Source organism: Leiobunum rupestre, chromosome 8 (genome assembly GCF_980474605.1).
Source record: "Leiobunum rupestre chromosome 8, qqLeiRupe1.1.hap1, whole genome shotgun sequence".
NCBI lineage: Eukaryota > Metazoa > Arthropoda > Arachnida > Opiliones > Sclerosomatidae > Leiobunum > Leiobunum rupestre.
Window position 1 is genome coordinate 52,920,244 of NC_143391.1, and position 10,551 is coordinate 52,930,794.

Here is a 10,551-nt window from a genome sequence, read left to right on the forward strand (position 1 = left end):
CCTTTAATTTTCTCAAATATGACACGGTTAAACTTATGTAAATAAACGTAGTTTATAGAAGACTTCACGATCTACCGAAATATGCCACGTATAGACCAGTACCTCTTATAGGGGATGAATTATGAATTAATTCATATTACCAAATAATAATGGCGTTTACTATGTTTCGCCTTTAAATTTCTCAAATATAACACGGTCAAACTTATTTAAATTTACGTAGTTTATAGAAGACTTCACGATCTACCGAAATATACCACGTATAGACGTGTACCTTAATTAATTCATATTACCAAAGAATAATGGCGTTTACTATGTTTCGCCTTTAATTTTCTCAAATAAGACACGGTCAAACTTATTTAAATTTACGAAGTTTATAGAAGACTTCACAATCTACCGAAATATACCACGAATAGACGTGTACCTCTTATACGGGATGAATTATGAATTAATTCATATTACCAAAGAATAATGGCGTTTACTATGTTTCGCCTTTAATTTTCTCAAATATGACACGGTCAAACTTATTTAAATTTACGTAGTTTATAGAAGACTTCACGATCTACCGAAATATACCACGTATAGACGTGTACCTCTTATAGGGGATGAATTATGAATTAATTCATATTACCAAAGAATAATGGCGTTTACTATGTTTCGCCTTTAATTTTCTCAAATATGACACGGTCAAACTTATTTAAATTTACGAAGTTTATAGAAGACTTCACGATCTACCGAAATATACCACGTATAGACGTGTACCTCTTATAGGGGATGAATTATGAATTAATTCATATTACCTAAGAATAATGGCGTTTACTATGTTTCGCCTTTAAATATCTCAAATATGACACAGTCAAACTTATTTAAATATACGTAGTTTATAGACGACTTTACGATCTAACGAAATATACCACGTATAGACGTGTACCTCTTATAGGGGATGAATTATGAATTAATTCATATTACCAAAGAATAATGGCGTTTACTATATTTCGCCTTTAATTTTATCAAATATGACACGGTGAAACTTATTTAAATTTACGTAGTTTATAGAAGACTTCCAGATCTACCGAAATATACCACGTATAGACGTGTACCTCTTATAGGGGATGAATTATGAATTAATTCATATTACCAAAGAATAATGGCGTTTACTATGTTTCGCCTTTAATTTTCTCAAATATGACACGGTCAAACTTATTTAAATTTACGTAGTTTATAGAAGACTTCACGATCTACCGAAATATACCACGTATAGACGTGTACCTCTTATAGGGGATAAATTATGAATTAATTCATATTACCAAATAATAATGGCGTTTACTATGTTTCGCCTTTAAATTTATCAAATATGACACGGTCAAACTTATTTAAATTTACGTTGTTTATAGAAGACTTCACGATCTACCGAAATATACCACGTATAGACGTGTACCTTAATTAATTCATATTACCAAAGAATAATGGCGTTTACTATGTTTCGCCTTTAATTTTCTCAAATATGACACGGTCAAACTTATTTAAATTTAAGTAGTTTATAAAAGACTTCACGATCTACCGAAATATACCACGTATAGACGTGTAGCTCTTATAGGGGATGAATTATGAATTAATTCTAATTACCAAAGAATAATGGCGTTTACTTTGTTTCGCCTTTAATTTTCTCAAATATGACACGGTCAAACTTATTTAAATTTACGTAGTTTATAGAAGACTTCACGATCTTCCGAAATATACCACGTATAGACGTGTACCTTAATTAATTCATATTACCAAAGAATAATGGCGTTTACTATGTTTCGCCTTTAATTTTCTCAAATAAGACACGGTCAAACTTATTTAAATTTACGAAGTTTATAGAAGACTTCACAATCTACCGAAATATACCACGAATAGACGTGTACCTCTTATACGGGATGAATTATGAATTAATTCATATTACCAAAGAATAATGGCGTTTACTATGTTTCGCCTTTAATTTTCTCAAATATGACACGGTCAAACTTATTTAAATTTACGTAGTTTATAGAAGACTTCACGATCTACCGAAATATACCACGTATAGACGTGTAACTCTTATAGGGGATGAATTATGAATTAATTCATATTACCAAAGAATAATGGCGTTTACTATGTTTCGCCTTTAATTTTCTCAAATATGACACAGTCAAACTTATTTAAATTTACGAAGTTTATAGAAGACTTCCAGATCTACCGAAATATACCACGTATAGACGTGTACCTCTTATAGGGGATGAATTATGAATTAATTCATATTACCAAAGAATAATGGCGTTTACTATGTTTCGCCTTTAATTTTCTCAAATATGACACGGTCAAACTTATTTAAGTTTACGGAGTTTATAGAAGACTTCACGATCTACCGAAATATACCACGTATAGACGTGTACCTCTTATAGGGGATAAATTATGAATTAATTCATATTACCAAATAATAAGGCGTTTACTATGTTTCGCCTTTAAATTTATCAAATATGACACAGTCAAACTTATTTAAATTTACGTTGTTTATAGAAGACTTCACGATCTACCGAAATATACCACGTATAGACGTGTACCTTAATTAATTCATATTACCAAAGAATAATGGCGTTTACTATGTTTCGCCTTTAATTTTCTCAAATATGACACGGTCAAACTTATTTAAATTTAAGTAGTTTATAAAAGACTTCATGATCTACCGAAATATACCATGTATAGACGTGTAGCTCTTATAGGGGATGAATTATGAATTAATTCTAATTACCAAAGAATAATGGCGTTTACTTTGTTTCGCCTTTAATTTTCTCAAATATGACCCGGTCAAACTTATTTAAATTTACGTAGTTTATAGAAGACTTCACGATCTACCGAAATATACCACGTATAGACGTGTACCTTAATTAATTCATATTACCAAAGAATAATGGCGTTTACTATGTTTCGCCTTTAATTTTCTCAAATAAGACACGGTCAAACTTATTTAAATTTACGAAGTTTATAGAAGACTTCACAATCTACCGAAATATACCACGAATAGACGTGTACCTCTTATACGGGATGAATTATGAATTAATTCATATTACCAAAGAATAATGGCGTTTACTATGTTTCGCCTTTAATTTTCTCAAATATGACACGGTCAAACTTATTTAAATTTACGTAGTTTATAGAAGACTTCACGATCTACCGAAATATACCACGTATAGACGTGTAACTCTTATAGGGGATGAATTATGAATTAATTCATATTACCAAAGAATAATGGCGTTTACTATATTTCGCCTTTAATTTTATCAAATATGACACGGTGAAACTTGTTTGAATTTACGTAGCTTAAAGAAGACTTCACGATCTACCGAAATATACCACGTTTAGACATGTACCTCTTATAGGGGATGAATTATGAATTAATTCATATTACCAAAGAATAATGGCGTTTACTATGTTTCGCCTTTAATTTTCTCATATATGACACGGTCAAACTTATTTAAATTTACGTAGTTTATAGAAGACTTCACGATCTACCGAAATATACCACGTATAGACGTGTACCTTTTATAGGGGATGAATTATGAATTAATTCATATTACCAAAGAATAATGGCGTTTACTATGTTTCGCCTTTAATTTTCTCAAATATGACACAGTCAAACTTATTTAAATTTACGTAGTTTATAGAAAACTTCCAGATCTACCGAAATATACCACGTATAGACGTGTACCTCTTATAGGGGATGAATTATGAATTAATTCATATTACCAAAGAATAATGGCGTTTACTATGTTTCGCCTTTAATTTTCTCAAATATGACACGGTCAAACTTATTTAAATTTACGTAGTTTATAGAAGACTTCACGATCTACCGAAATATACCACGTATAGACGTGTACCTCTTATAGGAGATAAATTATGAATTAATTCATATTACCAAATAATAATGGCGTTTACTATGTTTCGCCTTTAAATTTATCAAATATGACACGGTCAAACTTATTTAAATTTACGTTGTTTATAGAAGACTTCACGATCTACCGAAATATACCACGTATAGACGTGTACCTTAATTAATTCATATTACCAAAGAATAATGGCGTTTACTATGTTTCGCCTTTAATTTTCTCAAATATGACACGGTCAAACTTATTTAAATTTAAGTAGTTTATAAAAGACTTCACGATCTACCGAAATATACCACGTATAGACGTGTAGCTCTTATAGGGGATGAATTATGAATTAATTCTAATTACCAAAGAATAATGGCGTTTACTTTGTTTCGCCTTTAATTTTCTCAAATATGACACGGTTAAACTTATGTAAATTAACGTAGTTTATAGAAGACTTCACGATCTACCGAAATATGCCACGTATAGACCAGTACCTCTTATAGGGGATGAATTATGAATTAATTCATATTACCAAATAATAATGGCGTTTACTATGTTTCGCCTTTAAATTTATCAAATATGACACGGTCAAACTTATTTAAATTTACGAAGTTTATAGAAGACTTAACAATCTACCGAAATATACCACGAATAGACGTGTACCTCTTATACGGGATGAATTATGAATTAATTCATATTACCAAAGAATAATGGCGTTTACTATGTTTCGCCTTTAATTTTCTCAAATATGACACGGTCAAACTTATTTAAATTTACGTAGTTTATAGAAGACTTCACGATCTACCGAAATATACCACGTATAGACGTGTACCTCTTATAGGGGATGAATTATGAATTAATTCATATTACCAAAGAATAATGGCGTTTACTATATTTCGCCTTTAATTTTATCAAATATGACACGGTGAAACTTATTTGAATTTACGTAGCTTAAAGAAGACTTCACGATCTAACGAAATATACCACGTTTAGACATGTACCTCTTATAGGGGATGAATTATGAATTAATTCATATTACCAAAGAATAATGGCGTTTACTATGTTTCGCCTTTAATTTTCTCATATATGACACGGTCAAACTTATTTAAATTTACGTAGTTTATAGAAGACTTCACGATCTACCGAAATATACCACGTATAGACGTGTACCTTTTATAGGGGATGAATTATGAATTAATTCATATTACCAAATAATAATGGCGTTTACTATGTTTCGCCTTTAATTTTCTCAAATATGACACAGTCAAACTTATTTAAATTTACGTAGTTTATAGAAGACTTCCAGATCTACCGAAATATACCACGTATAGACGTGTACCTCTTATAGGGGATGAATTATGAATTAATTCATATTACCAAAGAATAATGGCGTTTACTATGTTTCGCCTTTAATTTTCTCAAATATGACACGGTCAAACTTATTTAAATTTACGTAGTTTATAGAAGACTTCACGATCTACCGAAATATACCACGTATAGACGTGTACCTCTTATAGGGGATAAATTATGAATTAATTCATATTACCAAATAATAATGGCGTTTACTATGTTTCGCCTTTAAATTTATCAAATATGACACGGTCAAACTTATTTAAATTTACGTTGTTTATAGAAGACTTCACGATCTACCGAAATATACCACGTATAGACGTGTACCTTAATTAATTCATATTACCAAAGAATAATGGCGTTTACTATGTTTCGCCTTTAATTTTCTCAAATATGACACGGTCAAACTTATTTAAATTTAAGTAGTTTATAAAAGACTTCACGATCTACCGAAATATACCACGTATAGACGTGTAGCTCTTATAGGGGATGAATTATGAATTAATCCTAATTACCAAAGAATAATGGCGTTTACTTTGTTTCGCCTTTAATTTTCTCAAATATGACACGGTTAAACTTATGTAAATTAACGTAGTTTATAGAAGACTTCACGATCTACCGAAATATACCACGTATAGACGTGTACCTTTTATAGGGGATGAATTATGAATTAATTCATATTACCAAAGAATAATGGCGTTTACTATGTTTCGCCTTTAATTTTCTCAAATATGACACAGTCAAACTTATTTAAATTTACGTAGTTTATAGAAAACTTCCAGATCTACCGAAATATACCACGTATAGACGTGTACCTCTTATAGGGGATGAATTATGAATTAATTCATATTACCAAAGAATAATGGCGTTTACTATGTTTCGCCTTTAATTTTCTCAAATATGACACGGTCAAACTTATTTAAATTTACGTAGTTTATAGAAGACTTCACGATCTACCGAAATATACCACGTATAGACGTGTACCTCTTATAGGAGATAAATTATGAACTAATTCATATTACCAAATAATAATGGCGTTTACTATGTTTCGCCTTTAAATTTATCAAATATGACACGGTCAAACTTATTTAAATTTACGTTGTTTATAGAAGACTTCACGATCTACCGAAATATACCACGTATAGACGTGTACCTTAATTAATTCATATTACCAAAGAATAATGGCGTTTACTATGTTTCGCCTTTAATTTTCTCAAATATGACACGGTCAAACTTATTTAAATTTAAGTAGTTTATAAAAGACTTCACGATCTACCGAAATATACCACGTATAGACGTGTAGCTCTTATAGGGGATGAATTATGAATTAATTCTAATTACCAAAGAATAATGGCGTTTACTTTGTTTCGCCTTTAATTTTCTCAAATATGACACGGTTAAACTTATGTAAATTAACGTAGTTTATAGAAGACTTCACGATCTACCGAAATATGCCACGTATAGACCAGTACCTCTTATAGGGGATGAATTATGAATTAATTCATATTACCAAATAATAATGGCGTTTACTATGTTTCGCCTTTAAATTTATCAAATATGACACGGTCAAACTTATTTAAATTTACGAAGTTTATAGAAGACTTAACAATCTACCGAAATATACCACGAATAGACATGTACCTCTTATACGGGATGAATTATGAATTAATTCATATTACCAAAGAATAATGGCGTTTACTATGTTTCGCCTTTAATTTTCTCAAATATGACACGGTCAAACTTATTTAAATTTACGTAGTTTATAGAAGACTTCACGATCTACCGAAATATACCACGTATAGACGTGTACCTCTTATAGGGGATGAATTATGAATTAATTCATATTACCAAAGAATAATGGCGTTTACTATATTTCGCCTTTAATTTTATCAAATATGACACGGTGAAACTTATTTGAATTTACGTAGCTTAAAGAAGACTTCACGATCTAACGAAATATACCACGTTTAGACATGTACCTCTTATAGGGGATGAATTATGAATTAATTCATATTACCAAAGAATAATGGCGTTTACTATGTTTCGCCTTTAATTTTCTCATATATGACACGGTCAAACTTATTTAAATTTACGTAGTTTATAGAAGACTTCACGATCTACCGAAATATACCACGTATAGACGTGTACCTTTTATAGGGGATGAATTATGAATTAATTCATATTACCAAATAATAATGGCGTTTACTATGTTTCGCCTTTAATTTTCTCAAATATGACACAGTCAAACTTATTTAAATTTACGTAGTTTATAGAAGACTTCCAGATCTACCGAAATATACCACGTATAGACGTGTACCTCTTATAGGGGATGAATTATGAATTAATTCATATTACCAAAGAATAATGGCGTTTACTATGTTTCGCCTTTAATTTTCTCAAATATGACACGGTCAAACTTATTTAAATTTACGTAGTTTATAGAAGACTTCACGATCTACCGAAATATACCACGTATAGACGTGTACCTCTTATAGGGGATAAATTATGAATTAATTCATATTACCAAATAATAATGGCGTTTACTATGTTTCGCCTTTAAATTTATCAAATATGACACGGTCAAACTTATTTAAATTTACGTTGTTTATAGAAGACTTCACGATCTACCGAAATATACCACGTATAGACGTGTACCTTAATTAATTCATATTACCAAAGAATAATGGCGTTTACTATGTTTCGCCTTTAATTTTCTCAAATATGACACGGTCAAACTTATTTAAATTTAAGTAGTTTATAAAAGACTTCACGATCTACCGAAATATACCACGTATAGACGTGTAGCTCTTATAGGGGATGAATTATGAATTAATCCTAATTACCAAAGAATAATGGCGTTTACTTTGTTTCGCCTTTAATTTTCTCAAATATGACACGGTTAAACTTATGTAAATTAACGTAGTTTATAGAAGACTTCACGATCTACCGAAATATACCACGTATAGACGTGTACCTTTTATAGGGGATGAATTATGAATTAATTCATATTACCAAAGAATAATGGCGTTTACTATGTTTCGCCTTTAATTTTCTCAAATATGACACAGTCAAACTTATTTAAATTTACGTAGTTTATAGAAAACTTCCAGATCTACCGAAATATACCACGTATAGACGTGTACCTCTTATAGGGGATGAATTATGAATTAATTCATATTACCAAAGAATAATGGCGTTTACTATGTTTCGCCTTTAATTTTCTCAAATATGACACGGTCAAACTTATTTAAATTTACGTAGTTTATAGAAGACTTCACGATCTACCGAAATATACCACGTATAGACGTGTACCTCTTATAGGAGATAAATTATGAATTAATTCATATTACCAAATAATAATGGCGTTTACTATGTTTCGCCTTTAAATTTATCAAATATGACACGGTCAAACTTATTTAAATTTACGTTGTTTATAGAAGACTTCACGATCTACCGAAATATACCACGTATAGACGTGTACCTTAATTAATTCATATTACCAAAGAATAATGGCGTTTACTATGTTTCGCCTTTAATTTTCTCAAATATGACACGGTCAAACTTATTTAAATTTAAGTAGTTTATAAAAGACTTCACGATCTACCGAAATATACCACGTATAGACGTGTAGCTCTTATAGGGGATGAATTATGAATTAATTCTAATTACCAAAGAATAATGGCGTTTACTTTGTTTCGCCTTTAATTTTCTCAAATATGACACGGTTAAACTTATGTAAATTAACGTAGTTTATAGAAGACTTCACGATCTACCGAAATATGCCACGTATAGACCAGTACCTCTTATAGGGGATGAATTATGAATTAATTCATATTACCAAATAATAATGGCGTTTACTATGTTTCGCCTTTAAATTTATCAAATATGACACGGTCAAACTTATTTAAATTTACGAAGTTTATAGAAGACTTAACAATCTACCGAAATATACCACGAATAGACGTGTACCTCTTATACGGGATGAATTATGAATTAATTCATATTACCAAAGAATAATGGCGTTTACTATGTTTCGCCTTTAATTTTCTCAAATATGACACGGTCAAACTTATTTAAATTTACGTAGTTTATAGAAGACTTCACGATCTACCGAAATATACCACGTATAGACGTGTACCTCTTATAGGGGATGAATTATGAATTAATTCATATTACCAAAGAATAATGGCGTTTACTATATTTCGCCTTTAATTTTATCAAATATGACACGGTGAAACTTATTTGAATTTACGTAGCTTAAAGAAGACTTCACGATCTAACGAAATATACCACGTTTAGACATGTACCTCTTATAGGGGATGAATTATGAATTAATTCATATTACCAAAGAATAATGGCGTTTACTATGTTTCGCCTTTAATTTTCTCATATATGACACGGTCAAACTTATTTAAATTTACGTAGTTTATAGAAGACTTCACGATCTACCGAAATATACCACGTATAGACGTGTACCTTTTATAGGGGATGAATTATGAATTAATTCATATTACCAAATAATAATGGCGTTTACTATGTTTCGCCTTTAATTTTCTCAAATATGACACAGTCAAACTTATTTAAATTTACGTAGTTTATAGAAGACTTCCAGATCTACCGAAATATACCACGTATAGACGTGTACCTCTTATAGGGGATGAATTATGAATTAATTCATATTACCAAAGAATAATGGCGTTTACTATGTTTCGCCTTTAATTTTCTCAAATATGACACGGTCAAACTTATTTAAATTTACGTAGTTTATAGAAGACTTCACGATCTACCGAAATATACCACGTATAGACGTGTACCTCTTATAGGGGATAAATTATGAATTAATTCATATTACCAAATAATAATGGCGTTTACTATGTTTCGCCTTTAAATTTATCAAATATGACACGGTCAAACTTATTTAAATTTACGTTGTTTATAGAAGACTTCACGATCTACCGAAATATACCACGTATAGACGTGTACCTTAATTAATTCATATTACCAAAGAATAATGGCGTTTACTATGTTTCGCCTTTAATTTTCTCAAATATGACACGGTCAAACTTATTTAAATTTAAGTAGTTTATAAAAGACTTCACGATCTACCGAAATATACCACGTATAGACGTGTAGCTCTTATAGGGGATGAATTATGAATTAATCCTAATTACCAAAGAATAATGGCGTTTACTTTGTTTCGCCTTTAATTTTCTCAAATATGACACGGTTAAACTTATGTAAATTAACGTAGTTTATAGAAGACTTCACGATCTACCGAAATATGCCACGTATAGACCAGTACCTCTTATAGGGG